At 34.5% G+C, this 22,773-nt stretch overlaps 1 pseudogene; it reads left to right on the top strand.

Annotated features, from left to right (window-relative positions):
• The window catches only part of LOC107944457 (pectinesterase PPME1-like), a 29,401-nt pseudogene extending 7,676 nt beyond the window's left edge, over positions 1 to 21,725 (top strand).
• The last annotated feature ends 1,048 nt before the right edge of the window (positions 21,726 to 22,773 follow it).

Consider the following 22,773-nt stretch of genomic DNA (forward strand, 5'->3'; position numbering starts at 1 on the left):
TACTCGCGTCACAGTTACAAGAAAAATAATATCTCGAGTTACGAAACTCGAAATCAAGATATTTAAATTTTCCCTAAATCTAGACTCATATATATATTTACTAATTTTTTTTCTAGAATTTTTGGTTAGGCTAATTAGTACAGTTTATTAGTTAAAGTCTCCCCTGTTTCAGGGTTTGACTGCTCTGACATCTGTGTATTACGAATCAGATATCTCTCTATACAGAATTTCAATGACTACGAGGTTTATTTCTATTAAAACTAGACTCAATAAGGAATATGTATGTATAAAGAATGACTTCTAATTATTTTTGTACAATTTATTATGAATTTTTAAAGTCAGAATAAAGGATCCAGAAATCACTCTGACCCTGTTTCACAAGGTTTCAAATATCTCTTAAAGTATAATTTATATGCCTCTTTTTTTTATCCATATGAAAATAGACTCATTAAGCTTCAATTTCATAACTTGATCATCATTTAATTCCATTTATACTATTTTTAGTGATTTTTCAAATTCATGTCATTGCTGCAGCAATATTCTGTTTTAAGGCAAATTTCATCTTTTCATGAGTTGTTATGAACTAGATAACCTATTAAACTTCCATGATATCAAACATGATCTAAATTTAACCATCACCATGACTTATCAATATCAAACATTTTCTCAACCAATCATGGCCATATCATAAAATTATTTACACAAAATAAATATATTGCTATACATGCCATACTTAAGTTTTACAAGCCATTTACCCAGATGAAAGTCCTTTGGATAGTGTGATCGAACCTTCGACCCGTCCCGATTCCCGAGCTGGCTTGTTCAAAACTACAGTAAATAAAGAGGAGGGAGTAAGCATAAATGCTTAGTAAGTTCATATGTAAATAACAAGTAACATAACAATACAAATATACCAAACAACTTTAGCATGGTATCACCAAAACATATATCATATTTCTAAACATAATTCATCATCTTACTACCTTATCGTTGTTGTATCTATTATCAACCCGAGGGTTAAGAACATACCTGTCCAAAGTGTCCATTTCACAACACTTACCAAAACGTTGCTTGCATCTTAAGTGTTCTTTCATTTCACTAGAAATTTCACCCGTTGAACACATCAGAATACAACTCGGATACACGGATAATTTGCACATAAGTGCCTCATATGTAATCAAGAAATCATGTAACCCGCCCCTAAGTGAACTCGAACTCAACTCAACGAGTTCGGATGCCTGTTACATTTCACGAACTCGGACTCAACTCAACGAGTTCGGACATTTCGCATCCATAAGTGAACTCGGACTCAACTCAACGAGTTCGGATGCTCAACCATCCTAGTGACATGTCACTTGTATCCTAATCTATTCCTAAGGTTCAAACGGGCTTTTTCCTCGATCTCATATTGTCGTCTTCCATGGAATATCGAAACCGATACTCGGTAGCAATTCATATTTATCAAGTAGTAAACATAATTTGCATATTACTCAACATTAACCACAAAGCATAATATTTCACGATAAAAAAATCAGCATATCATATAATTAACATCAATAACTTAAAAATAATAATTATGCTACATTATTTACACATGAACTTACCTCGTATGCGAAAATGGCTACTTTTACCATTTCATCCACAACTTGGTATTTTTCCATTTTAGCTCGAATTTCAGTTTTCCTTGCTCTATCATTTAAAATATAGTCTAATTAGGACTCACATTATTCAAATTGACCCAAAATCATATTTTGGAAAAATTATAGTTTTGCCCCTAAACTTTTGCATATTTACACTTTTGCCCCAAAGCTCGTAAATTAAACTTCAGCCTATTTTCTTATGTTTTATGACATGTTGATCATTTTTCCCTTCTATGGAAACATCAAATTCTCACTCTAACATGTACTTATGACTATTAGGTATTTTTACCGATTAAGCCCTTTTTCTAGTTTTCGCTTAAAACCGAGTAGCACAAGTTGTCTAACATAATTTAAAACCTCATATTCTATCATAAAACACCAAAATACACAAATTTCACCTATGGGTATTTTTCCAAATATGAACCCTAGGTTGAATTATTGCTAGCATAAGCTTAATCGAGCTACTGGGACTCCAAAAACGTAAAAATCATTAAAAACGAGGCTAGAACGGACTTTCAATCGAGCTTGGAAGTTTGAAAAACCCTAGCCATGGTTTCTCCTTGCTATATTCGTCCATGGGGTTGAAGATGAGCAAAATTGGCTTTTAATTTTGTATTTTAATTCATTTTACCCCTAAATGACCAAAATTCCCTTACTACTAAACTTTCTAAAATTCCATCCATGTTCAATTTTGTCCATAGACTTAGAAATTGGTAAAATTTCTATTTAAGACCTCCTAATTAATATTTCAAAACAATTTCATACTAGAAACTTCTAGAATGCAAGTTTTACAAATTATTAGATTTAGTCCCTAATTTCAATTTAAGCACTTTATGCATAAAATTTCTTCACGAAATTTTCACACAATCATGCAATCATATCATAGACCTCAAAATAATCATAAAATAATTATTTCTATATCAGATTTTGTGGTCACGAAACCACTATTCCGACTAGGCCCAAAATCAGGATATTACAACTCTCCCCCCTTTAGGGATTTTCGTCCCTGAAAATCTTACCAGAAAAGTGGTATTCACTTAGATTCCTCAATTTCATATTCGGTGCTGAAGAACTTTCACTCAGGCGGTGCCTCCAATATATCTCATTAATTTCTCATATATTCTGAAAGTTTACGAACTCATCTCTTAATTGTTCTTAAATTTTCAACCCTTCTCCGTTTCCCTTGTCATCTTGACATAAAACCAGATCTCAATTTGGTTAATGGAGACTAGAATTCCAAGAAATTCAACAATCAAAAAGACCTGAAATTCCATGAATCTGATGAGTAGGAATTCATTCAATACCGATATGATTTATAGATCTCGCCAAACATTTAACAATAGGATACATCACATTTTCCTCTTTCCGCCATGGAAATAATTCTGATATGGCCTCAAGAATAGTCCTTCTCATTTCCATCCCAATATCAACACTGGCAAGGATAATTTTGATAGATCCCAATGCTCGGCTTTAACCTCTTTAACAACTCAGATTTTATGTAACATCGAATGCTCTTAACTATCACATTACCTCACTGTCTTGAAACACATCACAATTCATACAACGGTACATTTTTGAAAGTCAGGAAGTCTTTACTCAATGTAGACTAGTCTAGTTCAGACGCTTCGGTTACCAATATTCTCATCTATCCGAACTCTGTCAACATGTAATAAACTTTTCAGCTTTCACAAGACGAAAACCTTATCATTCGTAGTGACTTTAACTAATATCCAACTCTTTCTAATAAATATACACTTCTCGTTCAGACTATTTACTCTTTTATCTGTACAAAATGAAATTCTATTATCAGACTTGAGAAAAATAATCCTGACATAATTGTCACATGAAATCTTTCAAATAAATAATTCACCATACCGACTGAAACTCGCGCTTTTATCACCTATGCCTTTACTGATGTCAAATCCTTACACAGAAATTAGAAAAAATCCCAATACTAAAATCACCACATTACCAAGATCAAATTAGAAGTATAGTCATATTTGACATGATTATCACGAGCTGAAGAACGCACTTCGAACACGAGTCATAATTGACAAATTATGGAACAAAGATAACAAGGAAACCGAATAAAGAAATCCAAGATAGAGAAATCCAGAATAAAGAAACCCAAGGTACGATACTATACCGGAGAATCGAAAACCAAACTCATAGAGAAAATACAGAATACCCCGATAATTCTTCAAAGAAAGAAAGTCCAGAAGAAAACATCATTTAATCCCACTGAAATCAAATATAACAAGATCAATATATCTTCCCATACATATATATCAGATGAAGCATCAAGTAGAAGAAACAGAATCATAATATGATATGTATTCTCTCATCAATTCTTATCAGACGAAATGAAATAGAATACCCGATGCAATAGAGCAATATAAATTATAAACCAGTCAGACTACCAATGCTTTCATCCAACACCAGGATTAAAAGACATTCCCATATAACAAGAATTTCTTCAGAAGATCAATAGCCATAGAAATATTTCTGAGAATGGGTAAACACATAGAACATCTCAAAAGAGACTGCTAAACCTGTCCAGTCATAACTGTCACACTCAGATAGTTCACATTTCAATTATCATTTCCCCAACTAGTTCTGCCGTCACAAATTTCATATTAAACCATTCACTAAGGAAGGCCAGTTCTGAATAAATTTTGATTTACACTTTTCTCGACCTTGCACCTGAGTAATTCGGTTTACCAAGGAGAATTCCTTTTCTAACTGGGACAGTGCATAACTCCAATAATCTTTACATCAATCCGATACTTTACTGGCTCTGACTTTACTTATCAGCTCATTTTCAATCTCTGAGCATACTTATAATTATTCTATCACTAAACTCTTTGGGTTCTCAACCGAAAACTTATTCAATACAAATATCATGAAATTCCATTATAAGTACCACTTTGGTAAGGGGGAGGGGTTGTAGGACCTCTGACTCGACTTTCTTACACATACACATATGACACAACTCCCATCATCATAGCAACATCATTAAAATCATGTCATTCATTCATGTTGGCTTACACCAATTTTCCTATTGTCCTATTTAGACAATATACTTATGCATACATTCTATGTTTTCTAGATAGCTTTACTTATCCATTCATTTAATTAAATTAATTCATGCTCATGACATCAAATAAGGCCAAACAAACATAGATATTTGCATCACAATCACAACTTTCATTTCGTGCATCATCATGTACATATCATTACAATCATATAATTCAGTCCAACAATTTAACATAGATAAGTTCATTTCATTATAATCCTTTATCTCATAAAAATTGTATATCATTAACATTCATCAACATTCAACGTCCAATCAAGACAAGGACATTTTCATTCGTATCATGATATTATGACCTTTATTCATACCTCTACTACTTTCTATTTATTCCGTTCATCTTATCAAGTAAGCCACATACACTACATCGTATGAGCATTAAGCAAATATGGATATTTATCACAACATGAACTTTCATCTCACATATTATCACATATGTATCATAAACTTTTATTCATACTTTTCTGAACCGAGACTTATCATAATCATAACTTTACTCAAATACCTTCACATAACATTGAACATGGTCAGCGCAGCTCGGTTGGAGAGTACCCTGTCTAAATAAGACGGTACTCATACGCGTTGGAAGACATCACACTATCACAGATCAGTGGCATGTATAGCTAAACTTTTACACATACTAGGTTAGTCCGAGAACCGACTAAACCTACTCTGATACCACTAAATGTAACGCCCCCACGCCCGAAACCGTCACCGGAGTCGAGCTTGAGGAGTTACCGAACATAATTTATCAAATTAAGAACTTCAAATCTTTTGTTTCTACATTCACAACTTTCTAGCTACTCGCGTCACAGTTACAAGAAAAATCATATCTCGAGTTACGAAACTCAAAATCAAGATATTTAAATTTTCCCTAAATCTAGACTCATATATCTATTTACTAATTTTTTTTCTAGAATTTTTGGTTGGGCCAATTAGTACAGTTTATTAGTTAAAGTCTCCCCTATTTTAGGGTTTGACTGCTCTGACATCTGTGTATTACGAATCAGATATCTCTCTATACAGAATTTCAATGACTACGAGGTTTGTCTCTATTAAAACTAGACTCAATAAGGAATCTGTACGTATAAAGAATGACTTCTAATTATTTTTGTAAAATTGATTATGAATTTTTAAAGTCAGAACAGAGGATCCAGAAATTACTCTGGCCCTGTTTCACAAGGTTTCAAATATCTCATAAAGTATAATTTATATGCCTCTTTTTTTATCCATATGAAAATAGACTCATTAAGCTTCAATTTCATAACTTGATCATCATTTAATTCCATTTATACTATTTTTAGTGATTTGTCAAATTCATGTCATTGCTGCAGCAATATTCTGTTTTAAGGCAAATTTCATCTTTTCATGAGTTGTTATGAACTAGATAACCTATTAAACTTCCATGATATCAAACATGATCTAAATTTAACCATCACCATAACTTATCAATATCAAACATTTTCTCAACCAATCATGGCCATATCATAAAATTATTTACACAAAATAAATATGTTGCTATACATGCCATACTTAAGTTTTACAAGCCATTTACCCAGATGAAAGTCCTTTGGATAGTGTGATCGAATCTTCGACCCGTCCCGATTCCCGAGCTGGCTTGTTCAAAACTACAGTAAATAAAGAGGAGGGAGTAAGCATAAATGCTTAGTAAGTTCATATGTAAATAACAAGTAACATAACAATACAAATATACCAAACAACTTTAGCATGGTATCACCAAAACATATATCATATTTCTAAACATAATTCATCATCTTACTACCTTATCGTTGTTGTATCTATTATCAACCCGAGGGTTAAGAACATACCTGTCCAAAGTGTCCATTTCACAACACTTACCAAAACGTCGGTTGCATCTTAAGTGTTCTTTCATTTCACTAGAAATTTCACCCGTTGAACACATCGGAATACAACTCGGATACACGGATAATTTGCACATAAGTGCCTCATATGTAATCAAGAAATCATGTAACTCGCCCCTAAGTGAACTCGGACTCAACTCAATGAGCTCGGGCGTTCGCATCCATAAGTGAACTCGGACTCAACTCAACAAGTTCGGATGCCTAGTTACATTTCACGAACTCGGACTCAACTCAACGAGTTCGGACATCCGCATCCATAAGTGAACTCGGACTCAACTCAACGAGTTGGGATGCTCAACCATCCTAGTGACATGTCACTTGTATCCTAATCTATTCCTAAGGTTCAAACGGGCTTTTTTCCTCGATCTCACATTTCCGTCTTCCATGGAATATCGGAACCGATACTCAGTAGCAATTCATATTTATCAAGTAGTAAACATAATTTGCATATTACTCAACATTAACCACAAAGCATAATATTTCACGATAAAAAAATCAGCATATCATATAATTAACATCAATAACTTAAAAATAACAATTATGCTACATTATTTACACATGAACTTACCTCGTATGCGAAAATGGCTACTTTTACCATTTCGTCCACAACTTGGTATTTTTCCATTTTAGCCCGAATTTCAGTTTTCCTTGCTCTATCATTTAAAATATAGTCTAATTAGGACTCAAATTATTCAAATTGACCCAAAATCATATTTTGGCAAAATTATAGTTTTGCCCTTAAACTTTTGCATATTTACACTTTTGCCCCAAAGCTCGTAAATTAAACTTCAGCCTATTTTCTTATGTTTTATGACATGCTGATCATTTTTCCCTTCTATGGAAACATCAAATTCTCACTCTAACATGTACTTATGACTATTAGGTATTTTTACCGATTAAGCCCTTTTTCTAGTTTTCGCTTAAAACCGAGTAGCACAAGTTGTCTAACATAATTTAAAACCTCATATTCTATCATAAAACACCAAAATACACAAATTTCACCTATGGGTATTTTTCCAAATATGAACCCTAGGTTGAATTATTGCTAGCATAAGCTTAATCGAGCTACCGGGACTCCAAAAACGTAAAAATCATTAAAAACGAGGCTAGAGAGGACTTACAATCGAGCTTGGAAGTTTGAAAAACCCTAGCCATGGTTTCTCCTTGCTATATTCGGCCATGGGGTTGAAGATGAGCAAAATTGGCTTTTAATTTTGTATTTTAATTCATTTTACCCCTAAATGACCAAAATTCCCTTACTACTAAACTTTCCAAAAATTCCATCCATGTCCAATTTTTGTCCATAGACTTAGAAATTGGTAAAATTTCTATTTAAGACCTCCTAATTAATATTTCAAAACAATTTCATACTAGAAACTTCTAGAATGCAAGTTTTACAAATTATTAGATTTAGTCCCTAATTTCAATTTAAGCATTTTATGCATAAAATTTCTTCACGAAATTTTCACACAATCATGCAATCATATCATAGACATCAAAATAATCATAAAATAATTATTTTTATCTCAGATTTTGTGGTCACGAAACCACTATTCCGACTAGGCCCAAAATCAGGATATTACAAAGTCCGAGATTTATTGGGCCGTATGAAATCATCGAGGGGGTTGGGCCGGTTGCTTATAGATTGAGGCTACCATCTGAGTTAGAAAAGATACATAATGTGTTTCATGTATCGATGCTTCGACAGTACAGATCTGATCTTTCGCATGTAATTCTTTCATCTGAGATTGAAATTCGGTCTGATATGACCTACGGAGAAAAGCCGATCCGAATCATAGCTCGAGAGGTTAAAGTGTTACGTAATAAGAAAATTCTATTAGTTAAAGTGATGTGGCATCGACACGGTATTGAAGAGGCCACATGGGAGCCTGAAGATTCTATGAAACAGCAATATCCAAATCTGTTTAACGATAAGATTTTTGGGGACGAAAACCCTTAAGAGGGAGAATTTTAACAGCTCGATTTTGACCCTAGTTAGAATAGTAGTTTTGGGCCACAAATCTAAGTTAAAAACTATTTTAATATTAATTTACGTGTATTTGGTAAGTGAATTGACATGTGTGAAAGTCTCGTTTGAAAATGTAACTGTTTGTGTGCTTAATTTGTAAAAAAGGAGCTAATCGCATAAAATATAAAAGCTGTGTGCTAGATGTTTAAGTGCTTATTTGAGTTGTCTTTCTAGAGTAAAGGTCTTTATGTGGTTATTTGACAATTGGAAGTTTGAATGGACTTATAAGGGTAGGTTTTAGGTGAATTTAGAATTGTTTATAAAAGGGCAAAATGGGAAATTATTTATTAAAGTAATTTATAGGAAAAGAAATTAGAAAATCATGTCATATATGTGTTCATCCACCAAAATTGAAGAACAAAAAGAAAGAATAAAGGCTTTTATGTTTCGGTACATTGGAAGATTAATTTGGGTACGTTTTTACTTCAGTTTTTGATAATTTCAACGTTTTTGAGATCGTTGCTAAGTGTACTATGAAGCCCATGCCTCAATTTCTAATTTTGTTGATGATTTGAAATCTGTCATGTGACACCCCTAAAGTGACCCTAGTCGGAAAGCGGTTTCGGGACCGCTAAACTGAGTCACCAAATTATTTGAATATGATAATTATTGTCTAAAATATGTGAATATGAATGTGTGAAAGTTTTAGGCTTCGATTTAGTAAATTGCATGTGAATTTAGTCAAAAGGACTTATGGGTGACATTTTTGAAATGTGATAGGCTAATCTATAAGGACCTAATAGTGCATGTAATCAAAAGAGAGGACTTGCATGTCAATTTCCCCCCTAATATGTAGTGGCCGGCCATGAGCATGGGTGGACAAGATGTTATGGCTAAAAACATGTCATAAACATGTTGGGGTAGTGCATTATGTAAGGATTAATAAAATAAAGGGCATGGGCAATAAAATATTAGTGTTAGTAGGATGAGAAACAAAAAAAAGAAAAGAAAGGATGTGTGTGATTCTCCCCCTATTGCCGTGAGTGAAGAAAAGAAAAAAAAAAGAAAATTTGTTCATCCTCTTTCATTTCTTTTGGCCGAAAATTCTAAGGAAGAAGGAAGGAGTTCTTGCTTCATGTTCGGTTGGTTGGTGTTTAGGAGGAGGAAATGTTGAAGAGATTCGGCCATGCTTGTAGCTAGGTTAAGGTAAGTTTGATGTTGTTCTATGAGATTCATGCATATTTTTTATGTTAGTTTGAGTTCTACCTAGCCTATGGTTTAAATCTTGCTATGTGATGAAGATGATACTCGGCCATGGGTGTTGTTTTCTTGGTTGGTGTTTGTTTCATGCTAAATCTAGATGAACAATAGGGGTTGTCATTTAGGTTAAGATCAAAGAAATTAATCTTGTTAAAACTTTGAACTAATAATGCCCATATGTGTGATAGCCGAACATAGACTTTGTTTAAAGTCTTGGTCAAAGGCCGGTTAAGTGTTTTGGAAATGATTAAGCTAGGTGTTTGATCTTTTTGGTTCGGCATAGTACATAAAATGTTGCTAGATGGAGAAAAAATTCAGCCAGCAAGAGGTGTGCTAAGGCCGAATATAATTTTGTATATTAATGAGTAATGCATGTGTTGAATTGATGGAATGGAGAGGATGTTTTAATAGTGCATATATGTGTATTAGCCAAGTTTTGAACTTGAAACAAAATGGTATTTGGTCAATACAAGTGACCATACTTGTAGAATGTATTAAGTATGCAATCGGCCTCAACATAGACATGCATGTTCGGCCACACGAATGAATGCATAGATTGATGTTGTACATTCGGCCATAAGCTAGCATAATGAGACTTTAATAAGTTAAATTTGTTTGAATTAGCTCAAGAGCTTAAAGGACCAAAGTTGGATAAAGGAAAGGAAAAAGTGATCGAATAGCCGCCGAAATCGTTCGACAACATCCGAGGTAAGTTTTAAGTGATTAAACGTTGAGTAAATTCAATCATAATAGGACATAATGAGTTGATTTAATAAGATATGATGTGACCATGATATGTCTTAAACTCAAATGGTAAGTTCATAAGTGTTTGGACTTGGAAATTTAAGAGCAAATTGTAATAATTTGCTTTGGACAGCAGCAGTAACGTGATTTTAGAAAATCACTATAAATTGTTGGTGTGGAATTATAGGCTGTATAAAATATGTAATCAAGGCTTAATTAGTCTAGTTTCTTATAAAAGAGACCTTGTGAGCAAAGAAATTTCCTATAAAGAGATATTTAAAGTTGTGTGAGACGGTGTCAGAATGACTCCGAAATCCCCTGTTCGGTTTTTAGAAAATCATTATAAATTGTACAAAATGGTTATAAGATAAAATTTATATGCTTAGACTCCTTAATGAGTCTAGTTTCAAATGAAATCAAATACAACACATTTTGAATTCTGTAAAATGAGAAATTTGATTCGTAGTGAAGAGTGGTCAGATTAGTCAAACAGTGAAACAGGGGAAACTTTAAGAAAAATCTGGTATTGATTGGCCAAACCTAAAATTCTGGAAATTTTATGGATGGAATATATACGAGTCTATATTCAGGAAAAATTAACGGAAAGTGATTTGGAGTTTTGTAGCTCCAGTTATAAATAATTTAGTGACTATTGCTCAGGAAAAACAGCTTGTGCTGAATTTGAGATTATGTTGTAAACCTTGATAAACTTGTTTTAGTTGCTCATAAGCTATTGATTAAACCCATACGCGAATTCTAAATTGTGATATTGGAAAATGATAGATGTAGATTCAGCCAAGACAGTGTGTATACGTGAAAGTATATGTGGTATGTGAAGTATATTTGGATAATTGTGATGTGAATACATGAAAATTTATATTTTGATTTAGGATTTTATGTGATGGATGTGAACATGCGTATGTGTGATAAGGTCGAATGGCCAATGTGATGAATGTGAACCTGTGTATATATATGCGTGATAAGGCCGAATGGCCAATGTGATGATTGTGAACATGCGTATGTGTGATAAGGCCGAATGGCCAATGTGATGAATGTGAACATGCGTATGTGTGATAAGGCCGAATGGCAAATGTGATAAATGTGAACATACATATATGAGATAAGGCCGAATGGCCAATGTGATGAATGTGAACATGGATATATGTGGTAAGGCCGAATGGCTAATGCGAAACGTGTATGAGATGGATATGTGGTAAAGCCAAATGGCTAATGTGAGATATGTACGAGATGTGTATATATATATATATATATTGTGGCCAAATGAAAAACGGTGAAAGGTGTGTATTATTAGATTTTTAGATGAGGCAAATGAATTACAAATATGACAGTCGATGTGAATGTTGTAACATGTGATTAAATGTACATGAAACTTGGAAATATATTCCGGGTAAGACTCGATGACTACGTGTGGAGATTTTGTCCGGGTAAGACCCGATGACTACGTGTGGAGATTTTGTCCGGGTAAGACCCGATGACTACGTGTGGAGATTTTGTCCGGGTAAGACCCGATAAGTTCATGTGGAGATTTCGTCTGAGCTAAAGGTCTCGCCGATAATCCGAGTAGAGGTTAGAGCTATAAGACTTCGTAATAAGAGTTGCATATAAATATATTCAACGCGAAAGGTTAAACAGGTATGTACTCCAAGTTTATATGTGAGCTTGATTTGAACTAAATCATAAGGTAGTTATGTGATGCATATGAGAGCAATCTATGAGACTATTCCTATGATTATGTGACTTCGGATCAGTGTGAGAGGATATGTGAAATCATACAATATATCTATGTCACATGAGCTCACTTTTATGTGAAAGTTTATCTGCCTATTGTATATGATGAGATGTGCATATTCGGTAAAGGGATGGTATGCCCGAAGGAAGAGTGAAATAAAAATATGAACAACTATGTTATAATTTGATTGTTATCTGTTGTCACTGCTTAAAACTTACTAAGCATTGTAATGCTTACTCCGTTTACTTTGTTTTCTCTATTTTATAGATCTCATTTCAAAGCTACAGGCTCGGGGATCATCAGCAACTAGTCACACTATCACTATCCATTGTTTGGTACTGCTACGTTTTGGATTATCTTATGGCATGTATAGAATAGACTAGTAGTGAGAGGATATTTTGGTTAATATATATAAGCCATGCGAAAATGGCATCTTTTGAATGTGTACTTATAGAAGTTTAAATTGTATCCCTGACTGTCTCTAGTACTTATCTAAAGGAATGTTCAAAAAAAAAAATTTTACTGTTCTGATATGAGTTTCAAGACTGGTAATGCTCCTTTATCTATTCCGGCGACAGATACGGGATTGGAGTGTTACATTTTATTGGTATCAGAGCTACGGTTTAGTCGATTCTAGGACTAACGTAGCATGCGTGAGTCTATTTATACATGCCATAAAGTGATAAAATGATAGGGTGATGATTTTTGGCTATTGAAATGTGTTTGCTGTATTGTAATGAATCTTGATCCCTATCGAGCTGTAGCAAGCTTCTAACTATGAGAATTTGCGATATAACTTCACTTAGATATGCCTAAATTATTAAGTTGATCAGGTACGTATCATGTACTCGTATTTGAATTTCGATTTGGATTGAATTATAAGGGTATAAGTGATGCAATTTTGAAAGAGTGTTATGACTATAAATGTGATTTTTGTATGTGGCTATGGAACTGGAAGTTGAATGGTCGATAAGCATGTTGTGTTTGTATTCAAGTAATGTAAATGATATACTAATGTGTATTGCTATATGTGTATATGTACATGAGAATTGAGAGTGATATATCCGGGCTAAGTCCCGAAGAGCATTCGTGCTAGTGATGTATTTGGGCTAAGTCCCGAGGAGCATTCGTGCTAGTGATATATCCGGGCTAAGTCCCGAGGAGCATTCGTGCTAGTGGTATATCCAGGCTAAGTCCCGAGGAGCATTCGTGCTAGTGATATATCCGGGCTAAGTCCCGAGGAGCATTCGTGCTAGTGATATATCCGGGCTAAGTCCCGAGGAGCATTCGTGCTAGTGATATATCTGGGCTAAGTCCCAAGGAGCATTCGTGCTAGTGATGTATCCGGGCTAAGTTCCGAAGAGCATTCGTGCTAGTGATATATCCGTGCTAAACCTCGAAGAGCATTCGTGCTGGTGTTATATCCGGGCTAGGTCCCGAGGAGCAATCATGCTGGTGACGTGTATTCAGGCCTTCGTGCCTAGTAGGCTTCGTGCCGGTAATTTGAGCAAAGTTTAAGTGTTCATTACTATACGAATTCAAATTTAAATGAGATGATATGTTTAAAAGTGTACATATGTGATGTTTTATAGACTTAGTTAAGTCATTTCAATGTGTAATAACGAATGAATATGGGCATTATGTGTGCGAATGATTAGAGGCACTGTGTGTGCAAATTCTTTTAACCGAGCACTATGTGTGCGAAATTGGTAATTGAGGCACTGTGTGTGCGAGTTCTTCAACCAAGCACTATGTGTGCGAGATCGATCAGTGGGCACTAAGTGTGTGAAATGAGATTCATGTAAGACCTCGTCTGGGATGAAGGCATTGATTTGAGATGTTGTGTAAGACCATGTCTAGGACATGGCATCGACTCGATATGTGATAATATGTAAGACCATGGTTGGACTATGGCTTTAAGTAAGTGACATACTCAGACAAGTACGACGCTCTTTAAATTGACAAATCTTAAGAAGTAGAATTGAAGTTAGATGTTGAATTTTAATTAGATAATGATATTCGGTATTTGAGTTTGAATTGGGGATTAATAGATATAAATTGACGATTGATTATTGTTTCGGCTGTAATTTTGTTATAAGTGGATACATGAAAAAAAATGGTGGATATGTTGTTAAGGAATAGATTTATGTTATATGTGCACTTAAGTGCTTAGTTGAAAATGTGTTATGGATTTAGTCTATGAGATTATCGGTATATGAAGTTATATGTGCTATTGCTGAATGGACACTATTTTGTTAATCTTGTTCAAGAAATTATTTTGATTAAGTTTTGACATTCGGAAGTTTGAAAGAATTTTTTATGAATGTTGATAATTTTGGATATACGAGTTATGCGCTAGAATAAATCTCATGCCAGTGTATTATATTAGGCTTTATGCCTATTCGACTGTATACGGGTAACGTTAACTATGATTGAATGTGCTAAATGAACTAAATGTTCAGGTACGTGGAAGTTGACTTTTCTTTTGGAAATGAGTTAAGTTGAATATTGAGATGTGATAAAGTCATAAAGGATATTTATTGGGATGTTTGAGTATATGTGTACTTTCGGTTAGGTTACAGCTTATACATGAATGAAAATGTGGGTTACAAATATGTGGGTTGATGATGTGAATTATACATGTTAATATGTGCTTAATATGTGTTTGAAATGCATTTGTGAATTAAATTAAGTGATTATTGCTTATGAAATCAAGAAAATGAGATATATGTGCATACTTGTAGAAATGTTTATGTATTTGTTTTAAGATAAGAAAATGATTTTATAGATCGATGAGAAATCAATAATGAATTACAATTGCTATCGATGAGCCAATGTTTATATGAATATAATTCAATAAGAGGACGTTATCCTAAACTATGCATCGGTAGAAATTTTCGGGGACGAAAATCCCTAAAGGGGGGAAGAGTTGTGACACCCCTAAAGTGACCCTAGTCGGAAAGCGGTTTCGGGACCGCTAAACTGAGTCACCAAATTATTTGAATATGATAATTATTGTCTAAAATATGTGAATATGAATGTGTGAAAGTTTTAGGCTTCGATTTAGTAAATTGCATGTGAATTTAGTCAAAAGGACTTATGGGTGACATTTTTGAAATGTGATAGGCTAATCTACAAGGACCTAATAGTGCATGTAATCAAAAGGGAGGACTTGCATGTCAATTTTCCCCCCTAATATGTAGTGGCCGGCCATGAGCATGGGTGGACAAGATGTTATGGCTAAAAACATGTCATAAACATGTTGGGGTAGTGCATTATGTAAGGATTAATAAAATAAAGAGCATGGGTGGACAAGATGTTATGGCTAAAAACATGTCATAAACATGTTGGGGTAGTGCATTATGTAAGGATTAATAAAATAAAGGGCATGGGCAATAAAATATTAGTGTTAGTAGGATGAGAAACAAAAAAAAGAAAAGAAAGGATGTGTGTGATTGTCCCCCCCATTGCCGTGAGTGAAGAAAAGAAAAAAAAAGAAAATTTGTTCATCCTCTTTCATTTCTTTTGGCCGAAAATTCTAAGGAAGAAGGAAGGAGTTCTTGCTTCATGTTCGGTTGGTTGGTGTTTAGGAGGAGGAAATGTTGAAGAGATTCGGCCATGCTTGTAGCTAGGTTAAGGTAAGTTTGATGTTCTTCCATGAGATTCATGCATATTTTTGATGTTAGTTTGAGTTCTACCTAGCCTATGGTTTAAATCTTGCTATGTGATGAAGATGATACTCGGCCATGGGTGTTGTTTTCTTGGTTGGTGTTTGTTTCATGCAAAATCTAGATGAACAATGGGGGTTGTCATTTAGGTTAAGATCAAAGAAATTAATCTTGTTAAAACTTTGAACTAATAATGCCCATATGTGTGATAGCCGAACATAGACTTTGTTTAAAGTCTTGGTCAAAGGCCGGTTAAGTGTTTTGGAAATGATTAAGCTAGGTGTTTGATCTTTTTGGTTCGGCATAGTACATAAAATGTTGCTAGATAGAGAAAAAATTCGGCCAGCAAGAGGTGTGCTAAGGCCGAATATAATTTCGTATATTAATGAGTAATGCATGTGTTGAATTGATGGAATGGAGAGGATGTTTTAATAGTGCATATATGTGTATTAGCCAAGTTTTGAACTTGAAACAAAATGGTATTTGGTCAATACAAGTGACCATACTTGTAGAATGTATTAAGTATGCAATCGGCCTCAACATAGACATGCATGTTCGGCCACACGAATGAATGCATAGATTGATGTTGTACATTCGGCCATAAGCTAGCATAATGAGACTTTAATAAGTTAAATTTGTTTGAATTAGCTCAAGAGCTTAGAGGACCAAAGTTGGATAAAGGAAAGGAAAAAGTGATCGAATAGCCGCCGAAATCGTTCGACAACATCCGAGGTAAGTTTTAAGTGATTAAACGTTGAGTAAATTCAATCATAATAGGACATAATGAGTTGATTTAATAAGATATGATGTGGCCATGATATGTCTTAAACTCAAATGGTAAGTTCATAAGTGTTTGGACTTGGAAATTTAAGAGCAAATTGTAATAATTTGCTTTGGACAGCAGCAGTAACGTGATTTTAGAAAATCACTATAAATTGTTGGTGTGGAATTATAGGCTGCATAAAATATGTAATCAAGGCTTAATTAGTCTAGTTTCTTATAAAAGAGACCTTGTGAGCAAAGAAATTTCCTATAAAGAGATATTTAAAGTTGTGTGAGATGGTGTCAGAATGACTCCGAAATCCCCTATTCGGTTTTTAGAAAATCATTATAAATTGTACAAAATGGTTATAAGATAAAATTTATATGCTTAGACTCCTTAATAAGTCTAGTTTCAAATGAAATCAAATACAACACATTTTGAATTCTGTAAAATGAGAAATTTGATTCGTAGTGAAGAGTGGTCAGATTAGTCAAATAGTGAAACAGGGGAAACTTTAAGAAAAATCTGGTATTGATTGGCCAAACCTAAAATTCTGGAAATTTTATGGATGGAATATATACGAGTCTATATTCAGGAAAAATTAATGGAAAGTGATTTGGAGTTTTGTAGCTCCAGTTATAAATAATTTAGTGACTATTGCTCAGGAAAAACAGCTTGTGCTGAATTTGAGATTATGTTGTAAACCTTGATAAACTTGTTTTAGTTGCTCATAAGCTATTGATTAAACCCATACGTGAATTCTAAATTGTGATATTGGAAAATGATAGATGTAGATTCAGCCAAGACAGTGTGTATACGTGAAAGTATATGTGGTATGTGAAGTATATCTGGATAATTGTGATGTGAATACATGAAAATTTATATTTTGATTTAGGATTTTATGTGATGGATGTGAACATGCGTATGTGTGATAAGGCCGAATGGCCAATGTGATGAATGTGAACCTGTATATATATATATGCGTGATAAGGCCGAATGGCCAATGTGATGAATGTGAACATGCGTATGTGTGATAAGGCCGAATGGCCAATGTGATGAATGTGAACATGCATATATGAGATAAGGCCGAATGGCCAATGTGATGAATGTGAACATGGATATATGTGGTAAGGCCAAATGGCTAATGCGAAACGTGTATGAGATGGATATGTGGTAAAGCCAAATGGCTAATGTGAGATATGTACGAGATGTGTATATATATATATTGTGGCCAAATGACAAACGGTGAAAGGTGTGTATTATTAGATTTTTGGATGAGGCAAATGAATTACAAATATGACAGTCGATGTGAATGTTGTAACATGTGATTAAATGTACATGAAACTTGGAAATATATTCCGGGTAAGACCCGATGACTACGTGTGGAGATTTTGTCCGGGTAAGACCCGATGACTACGTGTGGAGATTTTGTCCGGGTAAGACCCGATGACTACGTGTGGAGATTTTGTCCGGGTAAGACCCGATGACTACGTGTGGAGATTTTGTTCGGGTAAGACCCGATGACTACATGTGGAGATTTTGTCCGGGTAAGACCCGATAACTTCATGTGGAGATTTCGTCTGAGCTAAAGGTCTCGCCGATAATCCGAGTAGAGGTTTGAGCTATAAGACTTCGTAATAAGAATTGCATAAAAATATATTCAACGCGAAAGGTTAAACAGGTATGTACTCCAAGTTTATATGTGAGCTTGATTTGAACTAAATCATAAGGTAGTTATGTGATGCATATGAGAGCAATCTATGAGACTATTCCTATGATTATGTGACTTCGGATCAGTGTGAGAGGATATGTGAAATCATACAATATATCTATGTCACATGAGCTCACTTTTATGTGAAAGTTTATCTGCCTATTGTATATGATGAGATGTGCATATTCGGTAAAGGGATGGTATGCCCGAAGGAAGAGTGAAATAAAAATATGAACAACTATGTTATAATTTGATTGTTATCTGTTGTCACTGCTTAAAACTTACTAAGCATTGTAATGCTTACTCCGTTTACTTTGTTTTCTCTATTTTATAGATCTCATTGCGAAGCTACAGGCTCGGGGATCATCAGCAACTAGTCACACTATCACTATCCATTGTTTGGTACTGCTACGTTTTGGATTATCTTATGGCATGTATAGAATTGACTAGTAGTGAGAGGATATTTTGGTTAATGTATATAAGCCATGCGAAAATGGCATCTTTTGAATGTGTACTTATAGATGTTTAAATTGTATCCCTGACTGTCTCTAGTACTTATCTAAAGGAATGTTCAAAAAAAAAAATTTTACTGTTCTGATATGAGTTTCAAGACTGGTAATGCCCCTTTATCTATTCTGGTGACGGATACGGGATTGGGGTGTTAGATGTCATGGATGAATTTATGAGTTTTTTGTTGTTAAATGGTGAAATATGAAAGCTTGATGTTGAGTTTACATGTTTTGTCTTTGGATTTTAGTTGGATTTGAGTAAATTGGGCTAATTTGTGAAAATGTTATTGTGAGGAACTAAAATGTGAAATAAATGAAATGTGTGGACTAGTATGAGTACTAGAAGAATTCGGCCAAGCATAAGTATATGCAAATTATGTGTATTTTGTGATTTTGTGAATTAGGGACTAAAGTGTCAAAATGTGAAAATATGAGGGATAAATTGTAAAATTCCCTAAATATGTGTTTATAGATGGAATTGTATTAATTTGTGAATAAAAGGGTTAATTTGGAAAACCTATAGATCAAGAAAGGAGGAATTCGGACTTAGATCGAGGAAAGTCGATGGTTATCGAGTAGATAGTCCGAGTAGACAAATTCCGAGTACGAGGTAAGTTCGTACTTAAAATATGATGTTAAGTATGTTTTGATGTCTTTATTATACATAGGTTGTATATAATTGAATTGGATAATATGGTGATGAAACGGAAGTTTTGGCACTAAGTGTGCGATTTAAACTAGCTTGGGCACTAAGTTTGCGATTTAACTAGCTTCGGCTATTTGAGGCACTAAGTGTGCGATACCGACTTAGTCTCGGTTATTTGAGATGGCACTAAGTGTGCAGAAATATTTAGCTTCGGCTAACCTTATAGCACTAAGTGTGCTGATGTATAAAATATGAATCACTTATGGAAAGTCTTATAACATTTAACATGAGGTAAGTACAAAAGTGAATAAGTACGGGAAGCTTCAGGTATGTATAATGCCTAAGTGGTAGATGATGTTATGTATATGAATCTCATTGAGTTGATATAGTTATATGGATTGAAATTATGCAAATACTCATAGGTTATCATTTTATGTTCATATACTATGAATGTTTTGAGTACGAGCTTACTAAGCTTTTAAAAGCTTACTCTGTGTGATTACTGTCTTTTTTACAGTTATCGTAGCTACTGAATGCTCGGGGATAATTGAGGATCGTCACCACACTATCGATCTCATTTTGGTACTTTTCAAAATGTAAATATTTGAAGAATGGCATGTATAGGCTAAAAGTTTGGAAGTATGTTTTGTGATGTATATGGTTAGCCATGAGATTTGGCTAATTTGTGTTTGAACTCATATTTGATAGTGGCTTATGACACGTGATGTTAATTTGCAATTATGGCATGTCTTAATTGGGCAAAGGAGAATCTAAGTTTGGTGAGTTCATGGTATGAGAATGGATGATGTTTTTTATATAATCTTACATTATGTTTTAGCATAAAGAATGGTTGATTGGGTTGCACATATATGCTTGATTCCTTGTTTGTAGGTTGACCCATAATGGGGTGGCAAGTTGGCTTAAACCAAGCCTGCATTGTGCCACACGGTCAAAGGCCACGGGCGTGCTTTGTGGCCGTGTTTGTTTGGCAGTAACCTCTTAAAAATCACACGGATTTGACACACGAGCGTGTTATATGGCCGTGGGCATAAGTCAGTAGCTAGCTAAGTATCGCACGACCATAGTACACGGGCGTGCCTATTGGTCCTTTGAAAAAGTCAGTATAGGACCTATTTTTGGCATGGCTGGTTCACATGGGCGTGTCTAGTGCCCGTGAGTGACACACGGCCTAGTCGTACGGGCATGTGACTTTAACAGTTTGAAAGAATTGGTTAAGTTCAAAAAATATTTAATAGGTTCGGTTTAGTTCCGACCTTTTCCTAATGCATGTTTAAAGTATCATTGACATAAGAAAGGGACTTATTTTGATGTTTGACTATGATGCTATGATGTTTGTGAAATGAATGCGAAGTGTTTCGATATGTTTGATAATGCTGCTTAACCCTAGTCCGGTGATGGATACGGTTTAGGGGTGTTTCAGCACTGTTGATTTCATTTTCAGAAGCGAGACATCATTATATCTGGTATTAATATTCTCAACACATGAGATATGATGTATTATACCCCCATATATATATTTGACAAGAAAAGTGGGATGCAGAACTCAGAAATATTCATGGAAGGAGATCTAGAAGGAGATCCGGAGATGGCAGTAATTACAGCACAAGCGAGAGAAAGTTCATAGGAGGATACGGGTTATTCGTTCGTGCATGAGAGGATGACTGGAATAGCGAAGGATGTATTTTTAGGAAGGGCTTGGAAGAGTAGTCCAAGAGTTGTTTATTCTTATACTGAAATGGATAAAATCGTCCATCCTGGTGGATGGTCTAGTAATCGCCAACCTGAACGAGCCAAGTAAGATAATACTCAACCTTACAACATTACATGCCTACAAGTAAACTAACTTTCCCAACTTATTGATAAATTTATTAAGATATATAATGTGAGATTGGTCTGACACGTAGCACTGTGTACTACGGAGAAAACAAATGCACAGGGAAAGGTGCGACTCCCGCTACACGAGAGAAATTTGTCAAACAACTATCCGATGTGGAAGCTCAACCATTCTTGGTTCTTGACTATGTTGAAGGTACCAAATGGTTGCTTCCTCCTCCAACAGTACCTAAGTAATTCATTCTTTCCCAACTTATTCATACGGGCAACATATCCTCATAGTACTGCTAGTTCAACCAGGCTCTCGTCTACCTCGTTGCTGGGTGGAAATAACTAGCCTTCCATTTATTTTATTTTCCCTTGCAATGGCTTGTATTTAAGCAAATAGCCAAATGTCAATAAGAAGCAGAATTTAGTATTATTTTTGTTAATAGTAATGATGTTGATATTTGCCAATTTGTAAAAAGTTCCATCATATCAAGTTAAAATTATGTAATAATATCCATCATATATCCAAGTTCACTGATTCAATAAGTCAAGATGATTTCACAAACTTTTGTATTTTAGAAAATAAATGGATAATTAGTGTATATTTGTGTAATAGCTCGTTTTCAGTAGTGTCAGAAGTAGTAGATTTGGGTCCACGAATCTAATCAGTCAGTCTGTATTTTAATTATTTATTTAGTATTTACAGGGTTTATTCCTGCCTTAATGACTTTTTAGGGATTAGGTTCTTCCTTTCCCGAAGAGTTGATCTATTGAGTAACCCTATAAAACAGTTTACAAATCATACCTGTCGAAACCATTTTTTAAAGGGATGTTTGAATAATGGGGATCGACTTTTGAAAAATGAAAACGGGAGTCGCCACCAACCTTTTTAGGTGTGATTGGATCATCTTATAAAATGTTTTGGTCTATGAAAATTAAGAAAATAGGTTTGGGAGTCGGTTACTTACGAGGAAGGATTAGCACCCTCGCAACGCCCAAAATTGGTACCAAATTGAATAGTTTTCTGTCTTAATGTCAAAAATTTAAAAGGATTTAAAAATAGGATCCCTTTTTTAAAACCGAAATTATTTAAGTTGAAAATCGAGATTCCTTAGCTCCAAAAGAATACAAACATCACATCCAGCATGATAGGACACGATATTCTTAAACTCTCGTAACTGAAATCATCTCGTGATTTACAAAATCTATTTAGAAGGATACTTTAGGCATTTAGACAAACGGGAAATCGCAACCCAACATGTTAGGGCACTAATTCCCGAATTCCTAAATACGAAAA

Source organism: Gossypium hirsutum, chromosome A12, assembly GCF_007990345.1.
Source record: "Gossypium hirsutum isolate 1008001.06 chromosome A12, Gossypium_hirsutum_v2.1, whole genome shotgun sequence".
In the NCBI taxonomy this organism is placed as follows: domain Eukaryota; kingdom Viridiplantae; phylum Streptophyta; class Magnoliopsida; order Malvales; family Malvaceae; genus Gossypium; species Gossypium hirsutum.